General features: G+C 35.6%; 1 long non-coding RNA gene and 1 other non-coding gene across 2 annotated transcripts; one reads left to right on the forward strand and one right to left on the reverse strand.

Annotated features, from left to right (window-relative positions):
- Positions 1-2,083: 2,083 nt before the first annotated feature.
- On the forward strand, positions 2,084-2,192 carry LOC114687163. Its single transcript, XR_003733653.1, has one exon. It is a non-coding gene; the product is annotated as a U6 spliceosomal RNA (small nuclear RNA).
- A 3,683-nt stretch (positions 2,193-5,875) lies between these two features.
- LOC119086890 lies at positions 5,876-15,710 on the reverse strand. The gene is made up of 2 exons (XR_005090281.1): positions 15,447-15,710; positions 5,876-6,146 (listed from the first exon to the last, which is right to left on the reverse strand). It is a non-coding gene; the product is annotated as an uncharacterized LOC119086890 (long non-coding RNA).
- Between the last annotated feature and the right edge of the window lie 886 nt (positions 15,711-16,596).

A 16,596-nucleotide genomic window follows, 5' to 3' on the forward strand; every position in this document is an offset into this window, starting at 1 on the left:
GTTCAACTATGTATCCTTATCCTGTGTATCCTTACTTGGATATAGTGCTTAGAGTATGATGGCTATAGCCATACAAAAGTATTTGTGGTTTTCCCTTAATATACTGCTATGTTAACGTTATCTCTGTTCTGTCTGTGATTTACTCTCAATTCTGACAATCCCTCTTGCTGGATCTCAACCATGTTACCTGTATGGATTCATCTGCTTTCTGCTGAGTACTCAATCTTGGATAATTCTCACTGTCCTAACTTCATGCTGCAAATTGCTTTTTCCAATAGGATTTTCTATATAGTAACTATGTTCATTGTGTTCATAATTGTAAATTTATACTTTAACATACCATTTTCATGTATTTGATTTATCACCTTCTTTTTAACTTTATATGTATAAGGGTTATGACTTCATGCAGATATATACACCACCACAGAAGAGGCCAGAAAAGGAATTGCATCCCTAAGAACTAATCTAGTTCTTTAGCACTCAGTTGAAATATTCATTACTTTTTTATGCTTAAAAACAAACATGTTTACATTCTTTAGGCACTACTCGGCTGTTTTCATTGCCTTTTATTTTTAAAGATAATGCTCCAACTTGCTTTTGTGTAGTGCCACTGTATTTAAAAATGTGTCTTATCATGGCATTTAGTGATGTGTTCTACCACAGAGAATTTTGGTTTGTTTCTCTCTTATCCCTGAATTACATTGTTTTATCTAAAGTATAGAGTCACAGAGACACAGATCATTTGCATGCAAGGACATTTTTAATCTTGTTTGTCTTCACTGAAGGCAACCCTCTGAGGTTTTTCAGCCCAAAGTAAGGGTGATCACTAGAGTTACCATCCTCAACAGCTCCATAACCTCAGGACATTGCTGATAGACACAGGAGCCCAATAGCCTATTTGTTCAGTTAGTCCTGCCCATACATAATGGCCTACTGTTGCATTTCCTTCTCCTTTACACACTTTGGTGACTCATTTATTCTTTAAAGGCAATGATTTTCAAAGGGGGGTTACAAGTATAGATGCATCTATTATACACCTACATGATTATCTATCTATCTCATATATAGTCATATATTCATAATTCTCTTGATCAGAAAAGTTTATACCAGGTCATTGAGACCATTCACTAGTGTGGTTCAAAATAAATGTTGACAGTGTATCCCTCACTAATCAGTAATACATATATACATATATATATGTATATATATAGTGTATATATGATACATATATATGTGTATATATATTCAATACCAGCAAATATGTATTGTTCCTTTGGAAACTATTAAGCATGCTAGATTTTTAAAGCAAACAGGAGACATTTTATAAGCCTATATACCTTTCTTTCTCTAAATAATATATTGATCAGTTTTTATCAGTTTGTACTGAAAAAAATAACACAGTGTACACTCTTTTGTATTTGTATTCATTATCTTAAAAGCATTGTGACTATATTGATGTGCAACCACAGTTCATTTCTTTCACATAAAGTGTTCCATTGCAGGACTGTATCAACATATTACTGTTCATTAAATTATTGATAGAGAAGTTTTTCTCAGTTCTAACCATTAATAAAAATTCCCATATGTACATTTATTTTCATATTTTATGTAAAAGTTTATCTGTATAAGAGTAAATTTTTCAGGGCTTGAACTAGGCATCTCCTATGACCAGACTGGTGCCTACCTCAATTGTTATCAGAGAGGCTTCATCCAGCAACTGATGGAAACATATGCAGACCCACAGCCCAACATTAGGCAGAGTTCAGGAATCCTGCAGAAGAAAGGGAGAAAGGATTGTAGGAGACAGAGGGGTCAAGGACTCCACAAGAAAACTCACAGATTTCTACCTGAGCTCATAGGTGCTCACAGAGATCGAAACAACAACCAGGGAGCCTGCATGGTACTGACCTAGGCACTCTGCATATGTCACAGATTGTATAGCTTGGTCCTCTTGTGGGCCTCCTAACAGTGGGAAGAGGGCCTGTCTCTGACTCTTGTCCTGGCTTTTGGGACCCTATTCCTCATACTGAGTCACTTTGCCCAGCCCTAATACATGGGGAGCTGCTTAGGCTTACTGCTACTTGTGCTCGCTTCGGCAGCACATTTACTAAAAAATTGGAACGATACAGAGAAGATTAGCATGGCCCCTGCGCAAGGATGACACGCAAATTCGTGAGGCTTACTGCTACTTGATATGCCATGTTTTGTGGATACTCATGGAAGATATGCCCTATCCTAAACAGAAATGGAGGAGGAGTGGATTGGGGGATGTGGGAACAGAGGGGGGGGCAGGGAGAAAGGGACTGGTAAGAGAGGAGGGAGATGAAACTGTGACTGGGAGGTAAGATCAATAAATAAATTAACGAAATTTATTTTTAAAATATAAACTTTCATATTTAAATATTTTCACTTACTCTACCCTTACTATATGCTGTCAAATGGTTTCAGGGCATTTGTAGTAATTTATAAACGTATCATTGGTGTATTAGAGTCCCTGCTGCTTAGTATACATGGCAACATTTTGTAGTGTCAGTATATTTTAGCATTTGCAAACCTAGTCTTTCATAAATCTCATTACAAAATTATTTTGTATTTCTTGTAAACATATATGATGAAAACAATCTCCACGTTTCCTCTTTTGTTTTTATAGTGATATGCAGCCTATCTTTTTTTCTATGCAGTACAGACTTTTTTCTTACTGGTTTGCAAGAATTACTTACATAGTTTGAACAAAAATTATTTTCTGGTGTTGTAAAGATTATCTATTCATGTGAGGTTTGCTTTGTATTTTATCTTTTGATTAATACATTCCACTTTTGTTTATGTTGTCAAACACATTAAACTTGAGGATTCATGCTTTCTATGTCTTAACAATCTTCTACCTGGGAGGCTAAAATATTTCTTATTTTATCCGAATTTCCTGTTTTTTTTTTTTTTTTTTTTTTTTGTATAAGTATAAATCCCTAACCTCATGAGAATCACTGATTCCCACATCACTCATGTCTTGAGACAGTAGCCATACTCTATATAGCGAGAACTAACACATTAGTTATCTATTGAATAATCACAGTTATCAATTGATCCTTTGCACATATGTATTTATCTTTCCTTCTTTCTATTGTTTCTAATGCGGAGTTTGTCTCTAATTCTAAACATCTTTTTTAATTGTTACAACTTTGTAAAAGATATTTCCATGCTGAACCTGCCTCCCTCCCCAGCAGAACTTCTTATCTTCCTTCAACAAGGCTTAAACATTCTTGGTTCATCCTTCCTCATTTTCTATTCTGATGATTGGTGCCTATAACTTGTGTTTTGACTAGAATTCTGGAATTACTTTGGAGAAAACACAGTTCTTTGTGAAAGAAGACTTTCATCCTTGAACAGAATGTTCCTTTTCCTATATTTGAAAATTTTTTCAGTTTCTTTCACCATATTTAAATAAGCCGTTCACAAGACACATGCATCTAAAAAGTTTTACTCACAATTATCTTATTAAATCATTTTGATCATCAATGAAATCTCTCCAACATTAAGGTTTTTTTATTATTGAACACAAATCTAAGTGATTTTTTTTTTAACATTTCAAAAAATCTTGTGTGGCTGCTGGGTGTAAAATCCAGGCTTCTACAAAAAGAACAATCTAGAGCAAAGAACAATCTCATTTAAATGCTGAGCCAGCTCTCCAGCTCAAAGTTACTTTTTGTATTAAAATTTATAATCATATTTTTGGGAAAATGAACGTGTTATTTTTCCTAAGTCTTTCTAAGGATTAACACCTCATTGTCCATAGTATAGTTGTCAAAATGAAGATTTCTCATGTAAAGCCAGGTATTTTGACTCTCACTTGTAAGTCTAGTGCTTGGAAAGGCTAAGGCAGGATGGTGGTCATGAGTTTAAGATCAGGGTTGTAGCGAAACACTGTCCCTAAACAAAGAAAAAAAAAATGTAATATGCAGAATAAAGGCTGGAAATCTAAACATTAGTGTAATTTGAATTTAACGTTACATGAGATAACTAAGTGAAATGTATCTGATTCATCTGTGCTGGACACAAGTATCACTATTTTTAAGCAGCTATCACCAACTCTCAGGAGATGGGACCACTAATATACCCTTTCAGAAGTGGTGGGCATGCCTTGCAGGACTCATGGGGCTCCCAAGAAGAACTTCATGAGATCCTCAAAAAGCACCTCTTGTCCACAATATCTTATAAGCAAACAATGGAAGAGGATGGGGACTCTTACATGGATGAGGATGGGGACTCTTACATGGATGAGGATGGGGACTCTTAGGTGGATGAGGATGGGGACTCTTAGGTGGATGAGGATGGGGACTCTTAGGTGGTATAGTTTTGGGTGACTTGCCTGGGCGACGGTTGAGTAGTGCAGCTTTCTGAGAACAAGTGAATAATAGAGTGCTGTCCTTTATGGCACACAATTATGTTGCTCATAATAGTTATTGGTACATAGATGTTTGTGTCACCCATAATCCTGAGTATAGTTCTGATATGTTCATTGGTTCATCAAGACAGATTTGGATAGATTCTTCTTTTGTCTGTTAATATCCTCTTTGTCTTATTTAGAAACAAGTTGTGTTTACTTTCTTCCAAAAAAAAAAAATGTCACAGGACACCAGAGAAGGTTGATAGTTATTTTAATTTGTTGAGGAAATTTCTTTCCAATGGTTTCAAATTTGGTATGGCTTTCTATCCTAAGAGTTCCATAATGTGTGTCAGTAATAAGTCCTTGAATTTATGGCATCATTGTATATTTTAATATTTCTTATTCAATGACAGATTATCAAACAATTCCATTTTATTAACATTTCATCTAATGAATATTTAAGTGATAGTTAAATGTAATTGCAGTATAGAATATGGGTATGTAACAATGATTTCACCCCAACTTGAATGCACATATAGACATTTTCATTAACCAAATATAGAAGATGATAGCACAATAGCAATCAAAATTTAATAAGCTAGAAGCATAAGATTGATTTTTCTTAGTCAACAATATTTGACTAAATTAAAATCCTATCTTCCTGAAATAAACATTTTATAAATTTTGTTTTGCATTGAGAGTCATATTGAATAAAACATGATAAAGTTTAGGCCTTATCATTTTCTGAATTATTACAACATCCTCTCTCACTGTTTTTTTTTTTTTTTTTTTTTTTTTTTTTTTTTTTTTTTTTTGGTTTTTCGAGACAGGGTTTCTCTGTGTAGCTTTGCGCCTTTCCTGGAGCTCACTTGGTAGCCCAGGCTGGCCTCGAACTCACAGAGATCCGCCTGGCTCTGCCTCCCGAGTGCTGGGATTAAAGGCGTGCGCCACCAACGCCCGGCTATCTCACTGTTTTTTTAAAATATTATTTACTTTTTATTTGTGTGCACATGTGTGTGTTAGTGTATGTGTGCATACATGAGTGTATGTATTTGTGTGTGTGTGTGTGTGTGTGTGTGTGTGTGTGTGTGTGTGTGTGTATGCCAATGTGTGGATATGGCCGAGGAGGACAGAAGAGGGTATAAGATAAATAAGATAACCTGGATTTGGATTTATAAGTGGTTGTAAGCTGAGATGAAATCTGGGAACTTGATGTCAATCCTCTAGAAGAGCAATAAGTGTTCTTAAAATCATGAAGCCATTTCTCCAGTCCTCGCTCACTGTTTCTGTAATCAATAATAATCATTATTGTTTTTCCCTCAACCCCTTCTCCCTATGTTTAATGTAATTCATTTTACAGCAAAAGGGGGAAGGAACAGAAGTGGGGCATCGTTCATAGACTTCTTCTTCCTTGCTAAGGGAATTTTTTTAACATGATAAATTTCTGTGCTCTATGTTCTATGTCCTTGGGCAGACCTAAGAAACAAGGTCACATCCTTTTTCAACTTTTTAAGATAAACTTGCCATCCTTTGAATATTCTGCTGTTTGTGACACACCAAGCAGAGAAATCTATGCAATATGAAAAACGATGTGATATCTTTGCTAGGTGTTCAAATTACTATGATTCTCCCTTCTTAATGATGTCATTTTCCTTTTCCAATCAGGATTCTCAGCAACGACAAAAGGGTTCTGTGATTCCTCCTCCTCAATGTGGAAGTCACTGGCTCTTCTGGCTTCTGTACATCTGCAGGATGGCTAGTTTGCCTGGAAAACCAAATTTGATTTATTTTACTTAATTTTAATTCAATTCAATTCTAATTTTAACAACTGAGCATGGCCAGCACCCATCATATGAGAAACACACAGTATGGGGCAACATTTATTTATTTGTTTATTTTGTGCAATTTTTTTTTCCTTTTTTGTGTTAAAATTAAAATTAAGATGAAGGCAGGGTTTGACTTTTTGTTGTTCAATATTATAATCTAAGTAGTTAGAAAATAACTTCCCAGCCGGGCGGTGGTGGCGCACGCCTTTAATCCCAGCACTCGGGAGGCAGAGGCAGGCGGATCTCTGTGAGTTCGAGGCCAGCCTGGGCTACCAAGTGAGCTCCAGGAAAAAGGCGCAAAGCTACACAGAGAAACCCTGTCTCGAAAAACCAAAAAAAAAAAAAAAAAAAAAAAAAAAAAAAAAAAAAGAAAATAACTTCCCATGATATTTTGCTTATCTTCTATAATTTGAAAAAGTAAATTTAAAACTTTCTTTTAATTAACTAACAGGTCTTCAAAAAACAGTGATTAAAGACATTTTAAAAACTTCTATGCTTTAAATTAATAAGTCTTTAGAACAAGTTGTCCTAATGAAAAATCAAAATATCTTATGACAAATGTATCAGATATTGATCATATTTATCTTTCAGTTAGATTTCAGAAATATGAAAATTAGTTTTTATGATCAACTCTCAACTCTGGGAATAAGGAACACCATTTTAAAGTCTGGATTGAACTCCAAAAATTTAGGAGATAACAGAAACACAATACTAGGTAAAGATCTGGGGAGCTATTAAAATTACAATATCAGCAAAAGTTTCCAAAGGTAGACAGAAAAGGCTTGAGAGTTATTTCCTCCAAGCATCTTAAGAAGGAAAAAAGCAGGTAGGACTGGGTGTTATAGTAATTAACTATTGCTTCACCTTTTATGTTGTACAGCAAGGTTCAGAGTTGTGCTGTGAGGTTGTGAGAGAACATATACTTTTTTTTTTGTTGTGGTTCTCATGATGTTCTTCTGTTACAAATGGAAAACAAAGTCATTCTCTTGTCTAAGGAAATGTCTTTCTAGATGACATGTCATGAATGGAACGTCTGTCTGTCTGTTTCTCTGTGTGTATCTGTCTGCCTATGCTTCTCCTTTCCTCTCCTTCCTCTCCCTGCTCTCTTTTTCTCAGCACAAGTATAAATTTCTTCATAGCATGGAGGAATTAGGACACATAGACTTCATTTAAGTGGCTACTCAGAGTACCTGGGGAATGTGAGCTTCCTTCCCATTCTTTCGAATAATCACCAAATCACTGTGTCTTTTGGGAGGTATGGGTGTGAAGAAGAAGGAGAAAGTGGATGAGGAAAATGCCAATAATGAGGAAACGGAAGAGAAATAACAAAGGAGAAGAAATGAAGAAGAAGAGTAGATGAGGGAAAGGCAAGGGAAGAGGATCTTAGTCTTGTGCTTGATACTTTTAAGGTGACATACAGCAATAGGTGACGGGATTTATTCATTACCGGTTTTTCTGTTTATACCCTCCTTTGTGTGTATCTCTGTGTGGGGGTGTATGGTAATGGGACATATATAAGAATATGAAAAGGGTATGTAAGTATGCTTAACTAGATAGCCATATAAATAGAAAAACAAAGTATACTGCCCAGGTGGCAATGAAGATGTGTCCAGGAGAAAAAAATAAATAAATGGATGTAAAAATGCATTAGTTTCTTTGTATCTGTATTTACTATAGATGATTTCAAGACTTCTGAATCTCTCTTTTTTTAACACATAGGAAGTCTTTTTTAAAAATCAAATTTCCAAATCTTGTTTATATCATACAACTCTAATTAATAATGAGTAAAATAGCAAGTGTCTTATATGAAAATATGTTACTATATAAATATTTACCAAAAAGGAAAATGGGAGAGGAAATACACATAGGAAGCTATTATCATCAGTTATCCAAATAAGATTAGGAAGGAAAATAGAGAAAGGTAATTAGCTTGGTGTTTATACAATCCCTAATATGCTATTTCACTTGTTTGAAGAAAACTACATAATTATAGTTATGCAGAAAAACACCACGTTGGTGAAATCACAGGGAATATAGGTGCCAGGAAATTTACATAGTGCACAATACTAATTCTTCATTTAATAAAAGAGGTGTATGTGTATATTTGTGTGTGAATGGCTATGAAAAACCAAAACTATGTAAAAGGCCCAGAGCTGTAACTAAGCGCTACTACGGAGCATCTTTTCTACATTTACACAACCAAAGGAAGTGACAAGATTGGACTCTGGCATCTTCATCACTCCAAATATAAAGTCCGAGGAGTAAGGAGCAGAAAAAGAAAGAAAATTTTTCAGTGCAAGGTTTATGTCCTTTCTCTTCTGTTCTAGGAAAATGATGTCACTAATTTACTTATGCCAAAAGACAGGGACCAATTTTGAATCAATTTTGAGTTTGAATAATAATCCTGGTGTCATTCTAACATAGTGACTAAGGTTCTCTGAGAAGTATACATCACCCCAAGATGTCATGGGTGGGACTGCTACTCATAAAAACAGGAGTATGTGAGTAAGAAATGTGTACACAGAGTAAAGCCAGGGTTGATTTAATGATCTAGTAATGGCCATAACTATGAAAAAATAAAACCATTAAGGATTATAAGCCTAATAATTTGAAATTGTTACTTGATTAAATATACCTGGGAAGAGGCAGAAGGATGAACACTCCCGTGGTTATAAGGGTTTTATCTGGTTGATGATATCATGGAAGATTCCTAGATTTTTCAGAGAGGTACAACACAACCATAAGTCTTGAAAATGTGGTGCAAACTCTGTAGAGTGCTTTGTTGATGGGCAGCTTACCAAATGAAGGAGAGAAAGGATGGAGGGATAAACTATTTGTGGAATATACTTTAATTTTTAACCCAAATGAATGGACATGTGCCTCAGCTTGCTATTTTAATTCTGTAGGCTGGTATTTGATTTTCACTCTTCTGTTATCGTTCTCTCTACATTCTCTGCATTTTCTTGAGAGGAATTTAATAGCAAAGTAAGAATTTGCTCATATTATAACTCTTCTTTTTTTGTTTGTTTGTTTGTTGAGACAAGGTTTCTCTGTGTAGTTTCAGTGCCTGTCCTGGATCTCGCTTTGTTGACCAGGCTGGCTTCGAACTCACAGAGATCTGCCTGACTCTGCCTCCCAAGTGCTGGGATTAAGGTGTGCACCACCACCACCCAGCTCTTGTAACTCTTCTAACATAAGAAGGTATGATGATATATTTGCTACCTCCCAGGCTGAGGGGCAAAGCAATTGATCAAGTAGAAGAGTCTTGATGCACTGACTATGGCAAGGCCTGGTTTCTGCCTTCAGGGACTTAACCCATCCCTTGTATGCCTTCAGATGGTTTTTCTGTTCCAATCCAGTACACACTTAACAAGTGTCAACCTTTTGCAAACACTGAAGTTGATGTAAACATTGACGAGATAATAGTTTACTGGTTGTATCTTTTGTTCTGATAAATCACGGATTATAGATGGAAGTTTCCCTATGTCCTGCAGTCATTCAGTCCCAAACAAATACACAGAAGCAATGGATATTGTTCAGAAAAAGTTACACTAGGAATATTTAATTACATCAGAACAGAGAAAGGATTATAGGGCATTAAAAGACCCTAACAATGCCGGGCGGTGGTGGCGCACGCCTTTAATCCCAGCACTCGGGAGGCAGAGCCAGGCGGATCTCTGTGAGTTCGAGGCCAGCCTGGGCTACCAAGTGAGCTCCAGGAAAGGCGCAAAGCTACGCAGAGAAACCCTGTCTCGAAAAACCAAAAAAAAAAAAAAAAGACCCTAACGGTTTTAAAGGAGATGTGATCTACACAGAAATATCAGCCTCTGGGCATCTCATCAACAAAGTTGTGTTTCTGGCCATAGAGTGTGGACAAAGGGAAATGTACTACAGCATTGTTGCAAGGCAGTAATAGAGAGGCCCTGTTAAATAAATAAGCCATCCCATATTCACACTATGCCATACAGCCTTGTTGAAAATTGCTGTATCACAGAGTTACCTGAAGGATATCTGAACTAGTAAATTGCCTGAAGAGGTAGAGTGATGCTCAGCATTAAAATGCTTATCTCTCATGAATGGAGCCTTGAATTAGATGCTCTCATTTCACTGTCAAAAGTAAGTAAGTAGAGAGGCCCAATGTTTGATGATACCTAGAATATTACAGTGCTATTCATGTTTTAAAATAACTGAGATCTGGAGAGGTTAGGTTTTTGCATCTCTGTCTGCGCTGCTATATATATGACAGGAATTGGGGCTGTTGAATAATTAGTAGAAATTTGACATTTTTATATTGTATATTCTTTTTATAATAAACAGATATTCGTGTTTTGAAAATTTGTATTAAAGATTTAATATCAAGACAATAAAGACACATGAGTAACATAGAATACATTGTTAAATTGTAAATGAATGTGGAACCAAAATTTCTCACACTTGCACGCACTTAATAGAGGTCATTGGGAATTATTTTGTGAAAGGACTATTTAGAAGACATTGTTTCTCTAGACAACATATAACTAACATCTGTTATCTTTCACCGTCTTGAGTTCCAGTTATCAGAAAACCTAAGTATTATTAACTGAGCAAAAGATTCATTGGGTCAGAAATGCTGTCTACATAAACATGAAGACCTGATTAGAGTCCCAGGACTCACATAAAAAGCCTGAAATAGACACAAGTGCCCGTACCCCCGGTGTTGCAGGCTCGACTCAGAGAGCTCTCCAGAACTGAGGCCAGCGATTCTAACAAAAAGCAGTGAGGTCCAAGGTTGTTTAGAGATTCTGTCTAAAAAGCATAAAGTGGAGAGTGACAGAATGGCATTCCCAGTCATTTCCTCTGGACCTCGCCTGCTTTCTTACACAAACACACACAAAGATAGAAGTATTATACTTTGAAAATATTTCCTTCGCAGAACCCTGTATTATCTTTTGGAAGGGGCATGATAAATAAGTAACTAGTTTCTATCACAAAGCACATCGTGCAGCCTGGTTAGCAGCAGATTTTCAATACTGCGTATGTCTCTGCATAGCTTTCCAGTGTTGGATACTTGAATGTCTTCCAGCAGTAGTATGACTTGGAAAAGATTTCCTACATTTCTAAAAAAGGTTCTTATATTATGCAAGATAGTGGGTATACATGGTGTGGTTGCTGCATCTGCAAAAAATAATCTTATTATAAAACCCTGATATCACAAGGGATTTTTCATATTACAGATAGGTGATCTGATAAGTGCTAACATTATAGAGATAATAATTGATCACTCATGGGATTCTTTTTTTGACTTAGAAATAAGTAATTAATAAAAGTAATGAGGTGGATGAAACATGTTTGGTACACCCAAATATGATTTAATCTGTGAATATTTGTATATAATATATGCATAATAAAATTGATAGATATGGTGATTCTTATACGCCACAGAATTTTTAATAGATGTTGGTTGAGTTAATTTATGGCAAATATTTTGACATCACAAATTCATTTATGGACTTGTACCTTGACAGCGTGGTGCAAGATAACAACATTAATGTGGAATTTTTGTAAAACCACTTCCCCTTTTATCTGGATTAGAAAAAAAAAGAAAGAAATACTACCTCTTCTTTTCCAAATTGAATGCTAGACCAAATTCCTCTTTATTGATTATTAAGCAGGTTTCTCTTTGGGTAGCTAAAAGTTTTAAGTGAGTGTGACACTAGTGGATATTTATATTATGGTTTGACTCAATAAAACATACAAGAAAATCATCAGTAAAGTGTAGCTTTCCAAGCAGAGAAATTATCTTAAGTGTAATATAAATATTTTCCTTTCTGTTGGGGATGAAGGAGGCCAGGAATGGGACAACAAAAATCAATTCTGCTTCTGCTCAGTGTCTCTTAAATAGAATAACTGTGCCTTAGCTATGCGTATCCTAATTGTTTTCATCTTGCTGATTTTTTTCAAGTATCATTGATAACTTGATTTCATCGCCTTAGGTATTAATTCTCCAAAATCTACAATATGGTTTCACTAACTATGATGTGGGAAAGTCGTCTAAATCTTGTTTGCTGTAATGGTTCTGCCCTTTCCTCTGCTTCGAGGGCATGTTTTTCTGCAAGATAGGGAATGATGTCATTTTGTGCAGAGAATAATTTACCACCTGCTGGAAGGAGGAGGCATATTGTGGCAGCTGCATTACTGATTTGAAAAAGCAGCAAAATATAAATGTATAGATGAGAATGTCAGTGTAATGGGTGGGGAAGTGTACCATGCTTTCCCCAAGAACAGCTGGAAAATTATACTAAGCCCAAAATAGTATCTGTTGGCTTCAAACCAAATGTTTCTGTCACTAGTACTACACAGAGCAAAAACATCGCTCACAAATGAATTCCCCATTATGTCTACAGAAGTAGCTTTTTCCCTGGAAGGCATGGTAGATATCTGGGAGGCAACGTTAAGAAATGAGTAAATGATGGGCTTTATAAACCTATTAATTTTCATATAGGACCAGAGTCATCAGATAAACCAGTAAGAAATTAATCCCTATTTCTTTCTTTTCTTTTCTTTTTTTTTTTACTATTTACTGTTCTAAGAATGGTCTTACAGAAGGACTCATACATATTCTAAAGGAAAAATACAATTTTCTTTGGAAATAATTTGTCTGTAAGTGACAAATTCAATCAGTTATGAATGACATAAATACACTGTGTATTTACAAGAGACTTCATAAATGAATGTTATTGTGCAGCAAATAAGAATTGTGTGATGCTGTAAACAAGCTATTTTCCTTACATCACTTGTAAACAATGACTAATGCAGAAACTGTCACTTAAAAATCGGTTCTATGGTGTATATTTATAATTACTTAGCTTTGAGGGAAGAGAAGTATCCAAAGACATGCTTTTTTCTTTTATAAAACATGGGTCAGCAGGTCACCCAGGTCATATTCAGTAGAACCAAACTTTACCAGCACCCTTGATTAGTCAACCAATGGTGTTCTACACATCATATTTAAAGATTTTATTTTTAAATTATGTTCATATGTGTATGTTTGGGGGGGGCATGCTCATGAGTACTAGTGCCTACACAGGGGTAGATGAAGTCCATTTCCAGGATGCTGGGCCCATCTTTCTTAATATTCATTTCTTAAGGTACATTTAATTTAATTCTTAATGTACATTTAAAAGGTAATACATACAAAATTTTAACTGGATATAATATTTTCTCTAATTTCCATGTTTTTCCATGTTTTTTTCATATGAATGTTCTTTCATACTTAGTACAAGTTAAGACTTATTGTAAAAACAATTGATTTTTATATACTTGCTACATTTTTATTTGAATATCATGACTCTTCATATATATGAAAATCCTAGGCAAGTTCAATCCAAATACTCCAAAATTATACAATACTGTTGTTGGAGGGCTTCTCCCCAGGTTCCATCAACCCCCGCAGTCCCACAATCCACGTATAAAATAATCACTCAGATGCTTATATCCCTTATAAACTGTATGGCCGTGGCAGGCTTCTCGCTAACTGTTTTTATATCTTTCTTTCTTTCTTTCTTTCTTTCTTTCTTTCTTTCTTTCTTTCTTTCTTTCTTTCTTTCTTTCTTTCTTTATTTATTTATTTATTTATTTATTTATTTATTTATTTATTTTTTGGTTTTTCGAGACAGGGTTTCTCTGTGTAGCTTTGCGCCTTTCCTGGAACTCACTTGGTAGCCCAGGCTGGCCTCAAACTCACAGAGATCTGCCTGGCTCTTAAATTAACCCATTTTTATAAATCTATACCTTGCCACGTGGTTGGTGGCTTACCGGCGTCTTTACATGCTGCTTATCCTGGTGGTGGCTGCCATGTCTCTCTCCCTTCTTCCTGTTTCCCCAATTCTCCTCTCTCCTTGCCCCGCCTATACTTCCTGTCTGGTCACTGGCCATCAGTGTTTTATTTATATAGAACGATATCCACAGCACAATAAGTTTATATGAATATTTAAATTTAATACCTAAATGCAAAACCTTGATATTTCATTTATTTCTGGGAATTTGTGATTCAAATAAAAAATCACCTTGGTTTCAACTCTATTTTACAGTGTTACAAAAAAATATTTTTAAAGTGAATGTAGTCTCTGACTATCAGAGGTTTATATTTTTAACAGTGGATAATACGATTGTGCTAAATCTCTATTGTTTTACTGCTATTTATTAATTTCTATAAATTGTTACAGCCCAATAAGCTAGAAGTCAGTTTACAAGCTTTAAAATATGTCCACAGGTCAAATGCACTCTTATTTCCTACCATTAGAAGTATGGGGTCTTTTCCCCTTTTAGAATACGAGAGGGTGTTGGTTTAAAAAAAAATGACTGTAGAATGACACCACATGACAAGTTTGCTATCAAAACTGATGAAGCAACTTCTGGTCTCTGTGACATTAATTCATGATGAAGTATCACGTAAAAAATCTTACCAATCGGTTACTGCAGTGCTGGGAAGACTACAGGAAGCGGCACTCACAGACACACTGTTTAAAAGCTCAGTTAATAATCAGGATCAATCCTTGTCTTAAGAGTGAGCTACGGAGATACTCAACCCAAATGATCTTCAAGCTACTGGACCCCAATGGGTATCAGTCTGAATCTTGTTGAGAAAAAAAAGTGAGAACTGCCTAGACAGGCTGTTTCAGTTCTTGAGTGAGTTATCCTGTGTTTTAACTTGCTAATTTGGGGATGTCATTTGGCTATAATATTTGATATATTCATTGCCTCTTTACTTACAATGTTCCAAGGGAACTAGCTCTTTAAAAAAAAAATCTATCTCATGAATCTTAATCTCTGTCTTTCATGGTGCCATATCATGTTGCTACTCCAACAGATTCCTTCCTTTCTTCCATCCCTCCGTCCCTCCGTCCCTCCCTCTTTCCCTTCCTCCCTCCCTTCCTTCCTGTATGCTTAGATGTTGGGACCATTGTCTGCAACTGCAAAAGCAAATACTTTCACCAAAATTTTACCACATATCCTTCCAGTAAAGTTAGTGTTCTCAAGCTCATGCACTTGCTAATGCTTTTCAAAGCACCGGTTCTTTCTCCTGTCAAGTTGAAAGCAACGTTTCATAACTCTCGGGTGGATACCAGAACATTGATTGAGGCATCTTCAACTTCTGCCTTGCCTGTCTCACCAAATGTGAATGTGCTGAGCCATCGCTGAGAAACAATATATTCTCAGATCAATTCGGAGGAAAACAGATTGGACTCTTCAAAACTTACAGGCTATCGTCTCCAATCTTGACAATGCATTCACAAGTGATTTTTAACTGACAGAATCAGAATCCAGAGCCTTTTGAGAAGTTCATTTGTTGAGATTGTCACTGGCTGTGAGTCCTACCCCTCACTTCCCTGGAAGCTGACCCAATGTGCTGAGTATATTTTGAGCCTTATCTCCCTTATCTGATATGTTTTCCTTCCCATTGCCTTCCTGGGGACTGGACACAGGGCCTTGCATGTGCAACACAATTGCGCTTCCACGGAGTCAAGCTTCCATTCCTTTCTGACCTCATTTCTGAACAGTTCCTTTATGTTATTCACCTTGTGGAGGCAGTTTTCTCCAAGATGTACCCCCTCCAGTTATGGATACTTCACTTACATTTTACCACTTCATATTCCACATCCCATTCCAACCTCTTCTCCACAAACCTGATTTATTTTTTAACTCGTGCCTCTGTACTAAAGCCCCCTACCTACTTGCTTTTGATATATTCAGTCATGTGCTTTTCAGTTTCAGGGCAGAAAAGTTTCTAGAAATAATTTCCTCATTAAATGTCTAAATTTATCTATGCTATCCAAAAATGTAATCTTTAAGAATTTGATTCTCTGGAACTCATTAATGATACTCTTGGGAGCTAGAGGAAAATATTAGCTTACAAGTGTGTTTTGAAAGAACATGAATTCCAGAATATGAAAGGGCCTGTACATTATATGAAGGTTTTTATTTCTGTACTCACACCTGTATTTTCTGTAGGACTTGATTCATATATTTCTTCCTTTATTTGTTCTTGGTGTCTTTTTACAAGCCTATCTTAAGTTCCAATAATGTCAACATTGTAATAATAAAAATTCAGTTGTGTTTCCATTGACAGTGTGGAAATTAAATTCATATCAATGAGTTTGAATTTAAAATATATTTTATATGATAGTTTATTTATTATTCTAGCATTTTTTTATTACATGTGATATAAAATCCCCCATATAATTTTCCAATATTTTCAAATCTGCAGGAATTGTTTAAATATGCTTTGCTGAAAATATATTGTTGAAATGTCACAATCTGGATACATCTCTCTTCGTATTACTGAATTTAACCTATTTTATGTAATACTGATCAGCTATATATTAAATCATATCTCTAAGTTAATACTAT

The sequence above is a fragment of the Peromyscus leucopus genome, chromosome 8a (assembly GCF_004664715.2).
Source record: "Peromyscus leucopus breed LL Stock chromosome 8a, UCI_PerLeu_2.1, whole genome shotgun sequence".
Taxonomy (NCBI): Eukaryota; Metazoa; Chordata; class Mammalia; order Rodentia; family Cricetidae; genus Peromyscus; species Peromyscus leucopus.